Source organism: Pleurodeles waltl, chromosome 11 (genome assembly GCF_031143425.1).
Source record: "Pleurodeles waltl isolate 20211129_DDA chromosome 11, aPleWal1.hap1.20221129, whole genome shotgun sequence".
NCBI lineage: Eukaryota > Metazoa > Chordata > Amphibia > Caudata > Salamandridae > Pleurodeles > Pleurodeles waltl.
The window spans coordinates 161,004,232-161,023,842 of NC_090450.1; positions in this window are offsets into that span (position 1 = coordinate 161,004,232).

Here is a 19,611-nt window from a genome sequence, read left to right on the forward strand (position 1 = left end):
CTGCTGGCTTAGCCAGGGGGGTGACGCTCCTTCACCGTTGTGAAGTAGCTGCCCCTGATCTTCTCTTGTGGGAAGGGAACACAACTGAAGTGGAAATATGTTTTCCTGGTGTCTAATGGCATACACAAGCTAAGAAAAACGAAGGAATGAAATGGAATGTTTCCTATTGAAAATATAAGCGGATGAGATTAATTCAGCATGGTTAATGCTTTCAAAATAACCTAGCAGAATGCAAAAATTGTTTTTGATAGTAACTGGTAATTATTTTGTTTGCCCTCCATGGTACCTCAGATTAGAACCATCATATGCAAGTGTCACAGTGAGCTTGGCACCCATGCATTGGCATACACATCAAACTAATGAATAACACATAGAAGTGATGGCTGGAATGCTTGAAGTAATCTAGGCCACCGAGAAGTACCTGGGCAGCATCCCAGACCATCATATCATTGCCCACTATTCCACCACAGAAAGGACACAGACAAATGCAAATAAGCCTTGGTACTACTCCCGTAAGAATAGGCTAGCCAGAACTGGTAAAGTAGAGCTCTCTGAACCTGAATTCATACAGCCCAAAGGAGGTTTATGCTATTTGGACTTCTTCAGTCACGTACAGATCGGTACCTTTGGCTCGATGAGCATGCAACCCACATCTGGGTATAGTTCAGACTTAGCGGGTCATAATGAAAAAAGTGAAGGATGGATTGTTCAAAGTAATCTCAGTACCTAGCTTTTTTTTACCCACAATGCCACTTATGGTTAGACCAGGCCACATGCAAACAGCCATGGTCCTGCTGCAGTAAGATTAGTCCAACCCAAACTGCTAACTGACTTCCTTTCAGAACTTGAACACATGCAACCAAATACTAGTTTTGGCATTTGTGACATTCTCCCATCAGAAGCATGTTGATTCCATTGGCACAGTGAGCACAGGACACGTCTGGACACATGCGTAGCACTTAGGGTGCCACAATGAAGAATATAGAAAGAGATGCACAGACACTTGGATTGATGTTCTTTACTGGAAATTATTTGGGGCCTGTTGCAGTCCATCAATCTTTTGTCCACCATGCCACCTCAGAATTGTCCCAGCCATTTGTAAATGAGCCACGACCTGCTCCAGCACAACCAGCCCAACTCAAAATGTCAAGCCAGGCTCTCTCCAAACCAGAACAAAAGCAACCAAACCATGTCAGGTACAGCTTGATTCCAGTGAAGCAGTGAGCACAGGATCCATGTCTGGCCATGGCTGGCTATACCTGTCTGGCCATGTCTGGGCATACCTGTTGCACACAAGGAGTCACAGAGATAAATGCAAAAAAGAGATGGATGGAATGTTTAAATTATTCTCAGACACTGGTAATGGCTGCTTTGCATTCTATTTTCTCGTTGGCATTGTCACCTCAGATTGGACCCAGCCATATGCAAATAGGCTTTGATGAGGCTCCAGTAGGAACAATCAAACCCAAACTCCCAAGCCAGGACCTCTCTGAACCAGGACACAGGCAGCTCAAGACCAGTTTAGAACTATGTTGGGCCTCTTCAATCAGGTGTAGCTTGGTTCCAATAGTACTATGAGCATGTGACCTGCATATGGGAATGCCCATCGTGCTTAGGGCCTCACAATGAAGAATTAAAAAAATTGATGAATGGATGTTTGAATTATTCTCAGCCACTAGTAATTACTTGGGCCTAATCTCATTCATTGTGTTTTTTGCTCATCGTGTGACCTCGGAACATACCGAGCTATATGTAAATTAGACTTGATCCTGTCCAGCAGGAACAGTCCAGCACAAACCTACAAGTCAGGCCCTCTACAAATCAGAACACAAGCACCCTAAGACTGGTTTTGCTCTATTTGGGCATTTTCGGTTGCAGTTACTTCATGAACACCAGACCCACGTCAGGACATACCAGTCAGGTTTAAGGAATCACAATGAACAATACAAAAAAGTGATGGATGAAATGCTTTAATTAATCTCAGCCTTACTAAGGCTGTATTCCAGTCCATTATTTTTCTACCCACCATGTCACCTCAGATTAGAACCTTGCAAATCAGACTTGGTCCTGGTCCAGTAGGAACAGTACAGCCTGAACTGCCAATCCTATTACTCTCTAAAACAGATCAGAAGCGATCCAAGACTAGCTCTGGACTATTTGGGACTCTTCAATCAGATACAGCTTGATTTAAAAGGCACGCACATTTGGGTATACCCTTTACATGTATTATCATAAAGAAGAATGTAAAAAAGCAACGGATGAAATGCCGTGATTTATTTCAGCCATTGATAATTACTCCCACCACATTCCTGTTGTTTTTGTTGAACCATGCTGGCTCAGATTAAACTTGGCCATATGCAACTAAGCCTTGGTCCCACTCCAATGGAAAAAGTCCAGCGCAAACTGCCAAGTCTGATCCTCTCCGAACAAGAACTCTAGCAATCTGTAGTATCCTGTATGCTCCCATTACTTTTTTATATGAACTGTTGTCTGGAATTCTGACAGTCAATAATGTCTTTGTTAGAAATGGGGTCTCCTGTTGGCAGTCAGTTTGCACTCTGTCCAAGCAGGGACCCACACTCTAGTTAGGGTAAGGCAGATGCACAGCTCAGATAACCCCTGTTCACCCCCTTGGTAGCTTGGCACAAGCAACCAGGCTTATCTCAGAGGCAATGTGTAAAGTTTTTGTATCAACACACACAGTAACACAATGAAAACACCACAAAAGCACTCAACACCAGTTTGGAAACATAGTCAATATTTATCTGAGTAAAACAAGACCAAAAGGACAAAAATCCAACATACCCAAGCAAAGTTATTAATTTTCAAAGATTAAACTTCAGTGTAGCACTTAGAAAAACAAATTCTTCCATTTGGTGTTATCACAGCATCATGACAGAGTAATTCCCAACAATGCAATGCCGATGGCACCAGTCATGGAGTCAATCGGACCCCCAGGTACAGTAGCTTGTGAAAGTGAGGAAACAAGCCAGTGCATGGAGTCAGGGAGCGAGGCATGGCTGTATCCTGTGCGGCATCGGTTCCGTTGCTGCAGTGTAGTAGAGATGAGGCGGCGGCGGTGCAAAATCTTTGTTCCTTGCACTTCCGGCCGGGTCAAGGTCCGGTGGTCAAATCGCAGTGGGTGTCCTCACAGGATTGTAGTCATACCATGAGTCTGCAGGCACTGAAGAGGAGTCGGGTGTAACGGACGTCGGTGACACAGCACTTCAGGACTCTCGAAGTCATGGACTTCAGCGAGGCTGTGGTGGAGGCTGACCTGGGGAGGTCGATCGGGGTCATCGCACTCCAGCGGAGACCACAGCTTCAGTTGCAGGCAGCATCACGGAATCCGGCAGCATCATCAGTCCAGGCATTGTCTGAAGTCAGTGCACTTGGTTCCTCTTGGTTTTTCACCAAGGGCCCATGGACTGGATTAGGCACAACATGGCAGGGGAGCGGTCTCAGCAAGTGAGTCAAGGTGCTGGTAGAGGAAGTCTTTGATGTCCCTGAGACTTCGGAACAGGGAGCAAGCTCAGTCCAAGCCCTTGGAGAATCTGCTGAAGAAGGACACACAGCAAAGTCCAGTCTTTGCCCTAAGGCAGAAGCAGCAACTGCAGGTCAACCCAACAAAGCATGCACAGCAAAGGTGCAGTACTCCTCCTCCAGCTCTTCTTCTTGGCCGAGCTTCCTCTTGATTCAGAAGTGTTCTAAAAATCCAGGGTTTTGTGTCCACAACTGATACTCCTTTCTGCTTTTGAAGTAGGCAAACCTCAAAAGAAAGTATTGGTTGTTATGTTATTCTGTTGGCCTTGCCCAGGCCTGGCCCCAGACACACACCAGGGTGTTGGAGACTGCATTGTGTGAGGACAGGCATAGCCCTTTCAGGTGTGAGTGTCAACTCAACCCTCCCCACTCTAGCTCAGAAGACTCATCAGGATATGCAGGCTACAACCCACCTCCCTTTGTGTCACTGGCTAAAGGGAATTCACAACAGCCCAACTGTCAGTCTGACCGAGACGTGGAATACACAAGCAAGCAGAGGCATAGAATGGTAAAGCAAGAAAATACCCACTTTTTAAAACCAGCATTTTCAAACTGACAATCTAAGAACTAACTTTACCAAAAAGTGTATTTTTAAATTGTGAGTTCAGAGACCCCGAACTCCAAATCTCTATCTGCTCCCAATGGGAAATTAGACTTAAAAGATATTTAAAGGCAGTCCCCATCGTAGCCTATGATAGAGATAGGCCTTGCAACAGTAAAAACTGACTTTGGCAGTATTTCACTGCCAGGACATGTAAAACACATCAGTACATGTCCTACATTTAACATACACTGCACCATACCCATGTGGCTGCTTAGGGCCTACCTTAGGGATGCCTTACATGCACAAAAAAGGGAAGGTTTGGGCCTGGCAAGTGGGTACATTTGTCAGGTCGAATTGGCAGTTTAAAACTGCACATTCAGACACTGCAGTGGCAGGTCTGGGACATGTTTACAGGGCTACTCGTGTGGGTGGCACAATCAGTGCTGTTGGCCCACTAGTAGTACATGATTTACAGGCCCTGGGCACCTCTGGTGCACTTTACTAGGGACTTACTAGTAAATAAAATATGCCAATCATGGATAAACAAAACAAGAACACAATTTAGACAGAGAGCATTCACACTTTAGCACTGGGTAGCTGTGGTAAAGTGCCCAGAGTCCTAAAGCCACAAAACAATAGTTAGACAAAATATGAGGAAGGAGGCAAAAAGTTTGTGAATGACCCCGCATAAAGGGTCAGGTCCAAAAGTTATCAAATATTGATGTGTGGAGTGGTAAAAGCTAGGAGATGGAGTCAGTTGGAGAGAGGATGGTGCCCTGACAGGACCTACCTGATGTTACTATAAACAAAGGCTCTAACATGAAATAAAGAATTTACCTCCCATCTGAGTGCCACAGACTCTTGTATGAGGAATCTGGCCACCAACTTCAATATAACAAAAGACTGGTTTCTATTTGGAACTCTACAGTTGGGTGCAACTTGTTCCAATCAAAGAGTCTCATCCTATGGGTAGGAAGACATTCAGGGTTGGGAATTGGTAGCCAACACCCTGGTAAAATGTTCAGACCCATATCAGAATTCAGGAACCTGGTCTTCATTTATGACAACAGATTAAGGGCCATATTTTAAGAAAGTGGGGCATCACTGGTGATGCACGGTTTTTATTGCGGCCCCCTTGCATCCCATAACGCCATCATGGCAGCACTGTATTTACAATACGTCCCACCATGGTGCATGTTAGGGGTAATAGCGTCATTTTTTGATGCTATTGTAAAGCTATACTGGATTAGCATAAAAAACATTACCCTAATCCAGTATAGTATTAACAAGCCCATTGAAATCAGTGGGAGCCTTGTTTTAACGCCTAGTATAAGCAGGCATTAAAAATGACACTAGATATGGCACAATGGAATCTTGTAGATTCCATTGAACCATTTTTAGCGATCTTCTAACGAGGGAACGCCCCCTTTACATACATCATGCATATATTATGCATGATGTGTGGCAACGGGTTTACAAGGTGGAGCAAACCTAGTTTGCACCACCTTGTAAATATGGCGCTATGGTAGTGGCCCGTTAGTGCCACATCGATGGCAAAACATTTGCAGCAAATGTGGTGCTAATGGGCGCAAAAATCTTGGAATTCTGGCCCTAAATTGTTCCGTTCATATAGCAACATTTTCTACACTGTGGTTTCAGCATTTATGAGCTTTACATAAAATACTATGGCCCTGGTTTAAGAAGGCCTAGTGCCTCCTTATGCCACATTTGCATATTTTTTAATGCTAATGTGGCCCAACAAGGCCAAAATTGCCACACCAGATTTACAAGGCATGCATTGTGCCGCTTTGTAATCCTTTGCGCCACATTCTGCCTGTGTCAGGCATAATGTATGCAAGAGAGGCGTTCTCCCATTAGGGGGGCTGAAAAAATGTCGCAAAGAAGTCTAAAAGATTTATCCGCATAATTTTTTGCAGCATTTTTAATGCCTTCTCAGAACAGGTGTTAAAAGGGGGTACTCTCTTATTTATAATGGGCCCCTATGTACTGTTCAAGTTTAGCGCCAAATTGTTGGCCCTAACCCTGATCAGCACATCAATAACATCATCAATTCTGACGTTATTGCCCATACCTTGCGCCATGGTGCACCATATTTTAAATAGGGCCCACACATAGTGGCAGTAGGGGAGCACTAAGGGGTGCAAGAAAAGTGGCGTTGCACTGGGTTCAGTGCCACTTTTCTTAAATCTGCCACATTACCAAATGTGTGCAATCATCAGAGCAATAGTGAGCTCTCACCTGGATTACTGCAGCACTTCACAATTGAGTTTACCAAAAGGCACTTTGAAAAGACTGCAAGTTAACCAAAATTTGGCAATCAGAGTGCTGCTGACAATTCCCCTTCACATGGAAAGTACTCAACTTCTTGTCCAACTTCAATGGCTACCAATTGAGAAATGTGTGTCATCTTTCAGTCTGTGTTTATAAGTCATAAAGCTTTGCCCCACCAAGAATGGTCAGAAAGAAATGGGATGGGAGAGCATTTTCCTTTCCAGCATTTACTCTATGGAATGCTCTCCCTAATCATCTTTGGCTTCTTGAGAACCACCTTATCTTTAGTAGATTGTGGAACACTTGTTTGTTTACTGCAGCTTAGAATGGCTTTGGTCATTGTTCCATAAACTGTGTTCTATTGCTAAGATGCCTAATTTGAAATAATCAGGCTTTACAAAATAAAATAACATGACAACATTGAACATGGGATCCATGTCTGGGCATACCCATTGCCCTTAGGTGTTACAATGAAAAAGACAAACAAAATTGATTGATGGAATGTTTGAACTTAACCGATCCACTTGCAATTACTGAGGCAACATCCATCATGTTCATTATGGTTTTACCCCCCCATTTTTCACCTCAGAATAGACCTAGCCATATGCAGATCAGCCGTAGTCCTGCTACAATAGGAACAGTCCAGCTCAAAATACGTAGCCAACATGTAGGAAAACTGAGATGATTGCAGAAGCCTCCCTCACTTAGTAATGGTATATGCATTTTAGGTCTAATTATAATTGGCTCTAAGCCAGGCTACCTTAATGAGGTGTGAAGTAGCCTGGGCTGAGACAAGGAAAGCAACTGGTGGACTGAGAGGTGCTACATCAGATGGCAGAGCAGGATGGGGGAGAGCAACCACTTGGGAGAGAAACTGGAACCCCCATTTCCTGCTCCCCCAGCCAGATGGGAGCTCCCCTGATTAGATTAGGAGAGGGACTGAAAGGGATGGTGGCCTGCACCCCCTTGGACAGGAGAACCCCCTGGCTTCTCACCCCAGGAGCAAGGATAAATATGGCAGAACTGCCCCCCAATTCAGATACCTGCTGGAAGAAGCTACCGGAAAAGAAGGGGTGCCCTGCTGAACCCCTGACCCGCAGCTGGACACTGCACTCACAAGGACTCCACCAGCTGCACACTTTGGGCTTCACCAAGACAAGGACTTTTCCTTGCTTCTGCAACTCCAGGAATGTACTCCCTCCAAGCTAAAGGTACAAGGAAGCTGACCAGAGTCACCTGCATTAAGTCCCGCGAGAAGACCCCAGCTTACCAGCATCTGGTGGCCATTTGAGGATTCTGATCAGGGGTAGGTGGTAAGCGCTGCTTCGCTGGTAAAGCTAACTGAGTTTTTGGCACTCCGCGCTCCGCTTGGACCACGGAGTTCAACCAAAAACTTTGCTAGCCCCAGCAGTGGAGCAGAGCATACAGTCTGCACTTGCCCTGTGTGGCCCATAACTGGGCTGCAGTGCACACTTGGCCCAATGTCAGCGGCATGGAGCTGCTGCTGGCTCCAGATCCAGATCCAGGCCTCCCTCCGCCAGCAGCCCGGGAGCAGGTGGCAGAGGAAGGCAGAGAGCCAAGCAACTGGTGACGAGGACCCCTGAGAACACAGGTAAGTCCTCATTTTTTTGTGCTGTGCACATTGGTGTACAAGAGGCCTGAAACAGCAGTTTCGCTGCCTACAGCCCTGGCCTGAATGCGCCTGATCTCAGAAGCGCTAAGAAGGATCGGCCTGGCTAACCAGATTGGGAGCATTCAGGCCAAGGCGCTACTAAGGCAGGCGGCACTCCACTGCTCATGGAACTCTGTTTTAAACCAACTCCACTGAATTCTGCGGAGTAGAACTCCATGAGCTCCACCCATCCTTAATTCTGATCAGGTGCATTCTGGGAACTGTAGTCTTAACTTGCAAGGAGCAAGTCAGAGCTTCTGGAACTTTGGATCAAGTTTGTGGATACTTGAAGAACCCAAAAAGGACATCTGGAAGAAGATCCAGGTGTTTGGAGAAGTTTGGAGCAACATTGAAAAAAAGCTCCATAAGTGGACCGACCCACCGTCGAGAGTCAATCCGGCTACCTTCAAACGCAACCTGACCTGAATTTCAGGGTTATTCTGCTTAAAGCTCCAGACTTCCAGAATTAGACTGGGGTTTGCAGAAAGGCAATCTGTCTTTTTCACATCGAAATCAGCTTGCTGAGGAGGACCACACAACGTCGAGGACGCTAAAGCTAAAAAGAAGTCAGAAGGTAAAATTTTAATCGAGGCCTCCCACTCCGAGCAGGGCTCCATCACGGTCAGCCTCAGCTTTTGACTTTGCCCTGGTTAAGTGCGATCAGATGTCCCTAGTTGGAGCTTTTGGGTTTTAGGAGCTAGAAAGCATTTTTTCCATTTCATCTTTGAAAATTCATATCTCTGGTTCCCTACATTGGATATTTGTTATTTGGTGTCATTTTAAAGTTTAAAATATTGCCTAGTTGTATAAATTGGTGTTTGATTTTTATTGTGTGTTGTGTTTTACTTATTTACTTTTTTGTTGATTTGAAATGCTCCCAACACTTGTCTCCTGAGTTAAGCCAAATTGCTCATGGGCTAAGCTACCAAGGGTTGAGCAAAGATTAATTCACTGAGAGCCTGACTGGACCTAGTGGGGGGTTGTGGCCTATTGCTAAGTGTTGGTACCTACCTGTCCTTACTAATAACCTACTTTCCATCACAGATCCTCTCCAAAATGGGAAACCAACAAACCAAGACTAGTTTTATCTAATTTGGACCTCTTCAGTGAGGTGCAGCTTGGTTCACTGGCACAGTAAGTGTGGCACCCAGGTCTGGACTTGCCCATCACACATAGGGAAATGCAATGAAAAATAGGGAAAAAATGGTCACAACTAAGGAAAAACTGGTCTGCAGTTGCTTATAGTCCCTTCTGGAAGGGGCCTTTCCTTGCAGTTTGAAATGGACTGTTCTTATGAGATGCAGGTTCTGGTGGGTGAAAAATAATGAACTGAAATGCAGCCAGAGTGATGGTCAGTGGCTGAAATTAATTCAAACATTCCATCCATCATCTTGTTGTGGTGGCAGTCGATGCCCTAAGTGCAATGAGTATGCCTAGACGTGGGTCCCATGCTCGGTGTGCCATGAGATACAAGCTACACTCTACTGATGATCCTCAGCTAAACTGGTATTAGGTTTCTTGTGGTCCCTTCTGGAAGACCCATTGTCTGGCAGTCTGAGATAGAATATTTATATGAGGTGAAGGGTCAGTAACGATTTGCAAAAGGTTTGGTCTCTATCTCAAGTAAATTGCTGGAGATTGTTGGACTGGAAAGCAGCACAAGCAATCATCAGAAGCTGAGAATATTTCAAGGATTCCATCCATTATCTTGTTGCACTTTAAAATAACCTTGGTATATCATCTAGCTAAACTATCCTATGAATCTTTTTACAGCTCCAACGCTATAGTGCGTAGAGGAACTTCCCTAACATAAACTCCTTATTATATTGCAACCTTTGAAATCATACTTATGGTATTGTTGGCTGAACTGGAACCTTTTAAGAATTTTCCCTTTCATGCCTTGACTCTCTGATTGACTGTGATCACAAACCTGGCTCAGGTCAGGGGCTTACTTTGGTGCCTGAGATTTCTCATCTCAGTTTTGTTTGGTTAGACAACATTGTACTTGCCTTGAGTGAATCACATGTGTATACATTTGGATACACTTTTTGACTACATCTGTGGTCTTCTGATGCAGCAATCCAGATTCTTACTACTATTTCTATTTCACCTGCATCCTTTATTCCTATGAGGCAGACATGTAGCACAAGTATAGCCCAATGACAGAAGTGTACAAAACACTTATGGCCTGATTTAGATATTGACGGACAAGTTACTCCATCATAACAGTGACGGATATCCTATCTGGCGAAATATAAATCTAATGAGGCCCTTAATTCTTTAGCTTTTTTGCAGTTTTATATAGCGCAGACTTGACCCAAAGGTTTGGAGTGTTTTACACGAGCATCAGTCAGATTATACAAGAATAGATTCATTTTGGTTTTAGGCTCTGTCTGTAACCCTGCATCCTCTCCTCTAAGTGAAACAAATAATCAAATGATCAACTTGATAAAAAAAACATAAAGATAACAAATAATTTGAAAGTGCTTTGTCATTATTTGAGAACTCAGACAATATGTCCTCATTTTAGATTCTTAGAGAACTAACCATAATTTCTATGGAAATAAAACCCTCTAATTTTTATAATTTCTAAAGGAAATGCTTTAGGTATTGCAGTTTTGATTACATCAAGATGCTGTCAGGAGTGCTACACTTTTGTAATAAATATAGAATGTTAGAAATCCAGTTGTTCTTTAGAATACTGTGGGGAGGAAGTTGTCAGGGACACAGGCTCTGATAATTCAGGGCAGAGAGGAGAGTGGAGAGGCAACAAGTTGACCACACTGGACAAGTGGGAGGGACAGTGGCAGCACAACAGACAATGGAGGGCAGGGGAAAGGGGGACAGGGGCAACAAACTAACCATGTAGGACAGACAGGAGAGGCTGTGGCAATTTAACAGTCCATTGAGGGCAGAAGGAAGAGGCAGTGGCAGGAAAACCATGCATGTCAACGGACTGATTCAGGCAAGAGACTCCCAATGTTTTTAAACCCAAATGGGCTTTATTTTATCGGCCTCTTACCTAAAATCCCCTCTTTTTCAATGTATATAATCAATGGGGAAAGTCCATTCCCCAGGTTCTTTTTCAAAATCTCCCTCTTACCAAGTTCAAAATGTTAGCAAGTATGTTACATTGAATTAATGGGGGCAGGAGGAATGGGGTAGGGACATGGACACAGATAACAGAGGGCAATAAGGAGATGGGCAGGGGCACCAAACTGGCCTTACATGGCAAGTGTCAGGGGGTTGCAGAAGCACAATAAATCACACAGGGCAACCATGGTGGCAGTGCAGCACAACAGACGATAGAACGCCATAAGGAGGGGACAGCAACATGTGCATGGATAACAGAGAGTAGAGGGGAAGAGGCAAGGGCAGCAGGTTGACCAAACACCAGACATGAGGTACTGTTGCAGAATAACAGACTATAAAGAGCAGGATGAAGGTGCCAGTGGCAGCACATTGCACCACGCATGGCAGGAGGGAGGGGGCTGGTTCATGGACTTGGACAACAGAGGGTAGGGAAGAGGTGGATGGGTCAGTAAGGTAACAGTTCAGGGCTGGCAGGAAGGGCAGTGTCAGAACATCGGTCACAAAGGCTATAATGAGGGAGCAGGGGCATGTACTCGGACAAAGGATGGCAAGGAGGAGGGGGACCAGGAGCAGCAGTCTTGGCTGTGGGCAGCAAAATGCCAGGCCAGGCCCTGAATCCAAACCCCCACACTGTGCAGTGCCATAGGCATCTTACTTAATGTTAAAAAAACCAAAGAAATTCACTGAAAAAACAAGGGTTACAGGAACACTGTAAATGGAAAATAGAATTAAAAAAACCTTAGAAATTCACTGAAAAAAACAAGGGTTACAGGGATGTTATAGGTATGTCCAGAATATAGAAGTAAAAAACCACAGTAATTCAGCTGTTATAGTTATACTTATTTCAAATAACTATAACTTGTGTGCCTGCATTGTTTATATCTGTAAATGCTTCCTGTTGAGATTTAGGGCCCTATGTACAAACACATTTTCCCATAGACATAGAATGGGTAAAACCCTTTGCTACATCTGGCCCCTAATTTCTGTGAAATGAGCATCCTGCCAGAATGAATCCTGCCCTGCACATTTATCCAAGGAGAGGTCAGCATTTTGTGCAGAATGTCTACCTAACAGGAGCACTTCACTCCGGCTAATAAGTGCTACCTCATTGGGTGAATGTTTAGTGCCTCTCCTACACTGCCTAAATGTCTCCAGTGACCATGTGTGTCTGTAACTTTGCCAATATGATTCTTCCTTGAGCCTGTCTATCAGAAGATAAAATTACAAGGTGTATGGCAGAGAAAACAGAGTTGGATGGTTTGTATTTTATAGAAGTAAGTGATTTTTTGTTAATGGAAGGGACTATGGGGGAGCCTCAAGGATACCGTGGTCTCAGCCATCTCCCCACCCCCACCATGCACAGTTTTTCCATCAAAAATGTTACTGAAAATATTACATTGATACTATCAACAATGTTATCAAAGATGTCATGAGTGCCATAATTTGTTTTGATTAATTTGCAGTGCATGGCAAGGGTATGAGTCAGTTACCTTAGGGCACAAGTTATAGTTACTTGAGATAACTCTAACTAAAACAGATGAAGTTCTATGGTTTGATACATTTAAAATCTGAGCCTAACTATAATGTACCTGTAACCTTTGTTTTTTTTGAGTGAATTTCTATGTTTTTCAAATTCTATTTCCTAACTATAACGTCCCTGTAACCTTTGTTTTGTTAGTGAATTTCAATGGTTTTTTAAAGTAAAGTAATTTTCATCACTATAGGTTAATCCAACCACTATCGTGCAAGACATTCACCTGTGTGCAGGGACAGTTGGCCACAAGGCCTGAGCTGAGGCCATATCCTGCAACCAATCCCCTCTAACCACCCAACCACATGCTACGCACAGCCCTTTTGCCATGCCATGGACATGGCCTTTCTGTGTGTGAGAATAGGTGTGAGAGGGTGAATTTGAGGGTGTGAGAATATCTGCCTGGGTGTGATAATGGGTGCATCGGAGTCTTAGTGAGTGCATCAGTTTCTGTGTGGTTCTGTGAGTGGGTACATGAGGGTTTCACTGGGTCTGTGAGTGGGTGTGTGAGAGGCTGAGTAGGTCTGTGAGTGGGTGTGTGAGTGTCTTAGTGGGTCTGTGAGTGTCTTAGTGGGTCTCTGAGTGGGTGTGTGAGTGTCTGAGTGGGTCTGTGGGGTGTGTGTAAGGTTCTGAGAGGGTGTGTGAGCGGGTATCTAAGTATCTAAATGGGTCTTTGAGTGGGTATATGAGTGTCTGAGTGGGTATTTGCTTGGGGTTATGAAAGTTACTGTGTCTGTGAGTAGGTGCATGAGCGTGTCAGTGGGTCTGTGAGTGGGGGTATTAGTGACTGAGTGGTGCTCTGAGTAGGTGTATAAGTGTCTGAATAGGGCTGTGAGTGGTTTCTGAGTGTCTGAATGGGACTCACAGTGTATGCATTAGTGTGTGAGGGAGTGTGTGAATCTATATTTAAAATAAAAAATCAGTAGGGTTCGCCACTCCCTTGTGGCATTACAGGGGGGCTGAGCTAAGCGCCTCAGCGGAGTCTGGGCTCACCGGTTGTGACCAGAAAAAAGTTTTTTAACGTTTTGTAAGTCATAAGGGGACCCTCAGACACTCATTAATGAACCTCATGGGGTTAGAGTACCTCTACATTGACCCCTTTTATTATTTTAAACCCCTATTTTCAGCTACCGGGACCGTTTCCTGGGTCATAAAATGGCAGCCGCATCTTTCTGCGCAGGTTGCAGCCAGCCAATCACACTGCTCCTTCTGGCGCTTGGAGTCACGACTATCCATGCAGGAGTCATGACGGATTCACTTCCCTACAAATTAAAATTTGTTTTCCACGTAATAACCACAAAAACACTGAATGCATTCACACCAAATTACAAAAAGATCATTTTCTGAACAAGGCCCTATCTGTCTGCCAAATTTAGCATAATACCCTCCAGTGGTTCAGGCTCTGTGGCTGTTCAAAATCCCTATGTAAAAATGAAGTGTGAAAAAGTATTTTGGGTCCTCCCCTTTTTCTCAGTCCCTGCTTGACAGATCTCCCCAAAACTTTCTAAACAGCAGCTGACATGAGGGGAAAATATTTTTGAAACATTTTGTGAAGATTCACCAGCTGTGTGGTAATGAAAATTCTGGACCCGTGTTATAAACGTCATCGTATCACAACAATTTTGGTATCAGCAGACCGAGAATGATTAGAATAGTATGCACAAGCATTGTATTCTTATTCGGGTAAACGAAATCACCCGAATATCAGAGTTTCCGTCTTGAACCCTCGTGTTCCATTTAAACGACAGCCATTTTGTGATTGCCCTCACATAGGCCAATGTCTAATGCTGAAAACGAGTCTGAAGGACACGTACACCTTTGCTGACTCCTCTGTGACCTGGGCAAGCTGACTCCACTGCCTGAAGCCAAACCTGTTCGGCCAGTTTCTTTCCCAGTGGCCGAATGAGATTAGTATCAAGGCACAACACATCATAAACCTTTCATCACACACAAACCATGCCTAATCTTACACACACCTGTCCCTGTTTCTTTCTTTATGACTTGCTTTACAAGGAGGAGGTGCCCTTTTATATTGGGGGTCCGTCGATATCTGATGAAAGTACTAAGCCTTGCCGGGTAATTGATTGAGGGCTGGACAAACTGAAATATGGGCTTGTCATCATAACCCTGCTATTTCTTTGTAGTGAAAATATGTGAATGGTCAACTGTAAAATAAGGAATGTTTGCCTAAAGCATAATATTTTGTATAAAAGAGAAGGTTAGCTTTTGCAAGAGCAGCAGTCTCCTGAGAATATACACTGTGTTGTACTTCTAGGATACCTGTTACTGGCTGCAGCCAATAAACAAGATCTTTGACTTCACCAAGAAGACTCTGTGTTTCTGTAGTCTGAAACGGGAAGGACTCGAAGTCTTAGGGTGTGTTCCCTGGCACCACTGGGTTCTGAAAAACCCAGTACTTCAGTTGGCACCCAACGTGGGGCGATTTCAGCGGTACCAGTCCAAGCCAGAGGTTTGTGAGGAGCTTTGTGTGAAAATTCTGGAGGAAGGCCGCCACTTCATCGACCCCTGTATGTCGACGTGGTCCGAAAGTCTTTGCTGCGAGGTTCCCCGCTTTCCGACGGCTACGAAGGACTGCTGCTCTGACTATCGCCCTGTTTTGGACCCTTGATGATTTGGTAGAGCGAAACGATAAACGAGTCTTCTGGTGACGTCATCGATACCTCAGTTAAGTATAAGTGGAGCGTCTCCCAGTCCTTAGTTTGGTTCTTAGTTTGGTATCCCCTTGGGATCTTTGATTTGGAACTTGCAAGTACCAAAGCCGAGGGATTCGTGTATTCACTAGACTATCGTATTCGATAATCCTTTGAAGTTTGAAGCTAGACTAGAGAGCGAAGATGCCTCGGTCTTAGCAGATATGGAAATTTGTTTTGTCTTGGTTATAATAGGGATTCCCGATTGGAGGACTCGTGTCCGGTTCCTCCGATTGGAACTTCAACCTATGAACTATATGTGAAACATGGCATAGGCCCTCTCACATATAATGAAGTATGGATCCGATACACCAGGAAAGATGGTGTTTTAAAATGGCCCCAATATGGTAGTTTTGACACAGAGATTCTGAATAATCTGGAGGTTAAACTTTTTAAGAAGAACGCCCGGCCGGCAATGTTTGACTCTTTCTGCCTATGGCGTAAGGAAGCCAAACAGAAGGAAATTAAATTAGCAAAGAGAAATAAGAGGGAAGAGGGTATCTCGATAATGCAAGCTGCCATGCAGTTTAAAGATGATGAAGAAGAACAGATGAATGAGCAGTTGCACAGGCAACGTAAAATGGTGACCGATAAATGTTATCCAGTTTTTCCGCTTCTTCAGCAAGATGCAGCAAAAGAACTTGAGAAAGATCCTTTAATGTCATACTTGTTGAGTTCGCCACCCCCTTATGCGCAGAATGCTACAGCACCTCCGCAACCTTTAGCTGTGCAACCTCCGGTTATTGTGCCTCAGGTTTTTCCACAGCCGCCAGCTCCTTTTCAGTTGGCTCCTACTACTATGGTGCAGCCCCTTCAAGGGCCGCCGACTTCGCTACCTGCTCCATCTGTACCTCCTACGACTTTATGTACTACATCGACTGCCTCTTCTGGTGTTCTTCCTGATACTGCCTCTGCGTCTGCTTCTGCGTCTGCCTTGCCTCCCTCTGTTTTTCCTCCTGTTCTTTCATCAACTTCTCCTTCTGTCCGACAGAGAATGACAGATACTGTTGCCAGCCTTATATTTCCTCTCTTTGGGTCGTCTGGTGTGACCCCAGATTCGTAGCGTAATCAGTTGCGTAGTCAACTGCCTAATTCTCAAGAGAGAGAAATGTTTGACCGTATGGTACGTAAATGGGTTGTTTACCCTTTAAGATACGATGTAGAGTCTGTTATGGATGTCTTCCGCCAATGGGAAGCACCGAAACAAAGATACGTTTTTGAGAAAATGTGTGCTTTCCTTTGTGAGGAATTGGAAGATAATGATTTGGAAACAAATCCGCCTGATTTGTGCTGTGTACGGTTTGAGTTTGCAAAGGGCACGATTGTGGGTTCGGATGTTGAGACAGCAGTTGCGACGTTGTTGTCCTTTAGGAATAAGGATCCTTCTCAGTCATTGTTCCAACATGACTCCTCTGTTAAAAAAAAGGTGCGACAGTACCCAATGAGAGAAGTCCCTCCGGTATGGAAGGACGCCGTTGCGGCTGATGTTGCTAATCAAATTGATGCTGTCCCAGCTCATTTTCAGCGTGTTTGGGTACATGTTCCGTGGAAGCGAGCTGAAGTTTTAGCCCTTAAGCAGACTTTGCCTGATCCCCGTAAAAACCCTGCAGGGTATTATAAGGAATTATCACAGGCTGCAGACTCATGCATTATGAATTTAGCCGACATAGACATGTTATTTGAGAATGTTGTTCCACAGCCTTTGTGGGGATTGATTCGCCATACAGATCATGCACAAGAGTTAGGTGACTCATGGGCTAATATTAGTGCTGCAAATGATAGACAAGTTGGTGGTGCCAAGCCTGAGCCTTTGGTAGCAGAACTGCCTGCTAGGATCATTACTTACATGAAGACTTTAATGCCTGCGATGCGTGTGAATTGGGATAAATTGTCTGCGTGTAAGCAGAAGAAAGATGAAACAGCGTCTGATTTCTTCACCAGGTTTGAGGAAACGTTTATCGACCACAGTGGTCAAGATATGAGTACAGAAGGTGGTCAACGGTTGTTCGTCGACAAGTTTGTGCATAATTTGCTTGCAGAGCTGTGTAAGAAATTGAAGGATTCAGAGAGTTCTTGGGCTGTTTCCTCTTCAGCACAAATATTGGCTACTGCACAGTACTACAAAAATAGGAATAAAGATGAGAAGGATAGAGCAGACAAGAAAACTAAAGAATTAAAGACGAAGGTTCTTTTACAACAGGCGTATCCGCCACGTGGTGGTCAGAGTAACTATCAGCAACCTCAACAGTTCCGGAGAAACTCGCAAAGGTTCGAGTTTTCTCAACCACGTGTTCCTGTAGGTCCCAATCAGTGTTCATATTGTAAAGAAGAGGGTAATTTCAAGTATAGTTGTCCTATTTTGTTACAGCGTACGAATGGTGCTTCTGGCGCAAGAGGTCGAGGTGTTCAACAAGCTCCTAGAGGTAGAGGACGTGGAGGTTTTCCACAGAACACGCGTTCCTTTCCGTCTCAAAACTCAATGAATAGTTTGACCAGCAACATAACGAGTCTGGTAGGACGGCTCAGTACTATGCTGACGACTACTATGCAGAAGATGAGAATCTGGAAGGTAATATTTGCTAGGACAGCCATAGACGAAGAGAGGGAGTTTTTTTAGTTCCAGTAGATCAGAATGGACCTTATGTTAAGGTGATTACCTCAGGTGTGTCGGAGCCTTTTCTGTTGGATACTGGTGCTACAAAGAGTTCTATTATGCACTCAAAACTCCCTGGCGCACCTTTGTCTGGCGAGATGAATGTTTCAGTAGGTTTTTCTGGCGCCCCGGTTAGAAACCCAATTTCTAGTCCTATGTCCCTTTCTGTTGGACCTTGTGAATTGGAAGCACCCCTTATTCTGACGACAGGTTGTGGTGAAAACTTGTTAGGATTGGATTTGTTGAAAAGATTGTATGCGACATTATATTGTTCTCCTTCGGGAGTACAACTTACACTGGGTAGGAAAATGGTCTCTCCAATGTATTTGTCGAAGGATAAACTTCCGACCGAATTGTCGTTTCTTCCTGATACCATTTGGGCTACTGGTCCTAATGACGTGGGTCTGTTGGAAATACCGCCTTATGTTGTGACATTGAAAGCCAATGTTAAATTACCACGCATTCAACAATACAAGATCTCTAGTGAAGGTGAAAAGGCGTTGCTAGCGATCATTTATGATTTAATTGAAAAAGATGTAATTGAAGAGACAAGAGGCAACGTTTGTAATGGTCCTGTTCTGCCTGTTTTGAAACGTACTGACCCCTCTAAGCCACCTGTTTACGAGCTCGTGATTGATCTTAGAGAGGTAAATAAAATAGTTGTGCCACAGTTTCCAGTTGTTGCTAATATTACTGCCCTATTGACTATGATTCCAGCTTCTGCTCCTGGTTTTCGGTGATTGACTTAAAGACTGCTTTCTTCAGCATCCCGATTGCAAAGGAGAGCAGGGATATTTTTGGCTTCAGTTTAGGAGTCCGAAGTTTCCGCTTCAAACGCGCTCCACAAGGCTACTGTGAAAGTCCATCAATATATAGTCAGGCTTTAAAAACACAGCTTGATGCAATTGTTTTACCTGACGGCGCTACCCTTATTCAGTACATTGATGATTTGCTAGTCGCTACAGATACTGAAGAGATTTGTAAAGAAGCCACCTTGTTGTTGTTGCGTCATTTGTCTGATTTACGTCACAAAGTCTCCCTTTCAAAACTGCAATATTGTCGACAAGAAGTGACCTACTTAGGTCATCTCTTATCGAAGGAGGGAAGGAAACTGACCTCAGAAAGAATTCAGGCAATTGCAAAATTGAGTGTGCCAAAGACACAGAGAGAAGTACGTGCTTTCTTGGGCATTACATCATACTGCAGACAATGGATACCAAATTTTTCTTTGCTGGCCAAACCTTTGGTAGCATTGACCTATAAAGATACACCGAACCCCGTTCCGTGGTCTGAAGATTGTCAGAAAAGTTTTTCCGAATTGCGTAATGCATTGTGTTCGGCTCCTGTGTTGGGTACCCCCGACTACAGTAAGCCCTTTACACTGTATGTCCATGAGAAAGAGGGTTGTGCATTGTCAGTGCTGACACAGTCTTTTGGAGACAAGCAGCGCCCATGCGCATATTTTTCGTCAACTTTGGATCCGGTAGCTAAAGCATTGCCGAGTTGCTTGAGAGCCACAGCGGCAGCAGCTGTTTCTATTCGACAGTCTGCTGGGTTAGTGATGAATAATAC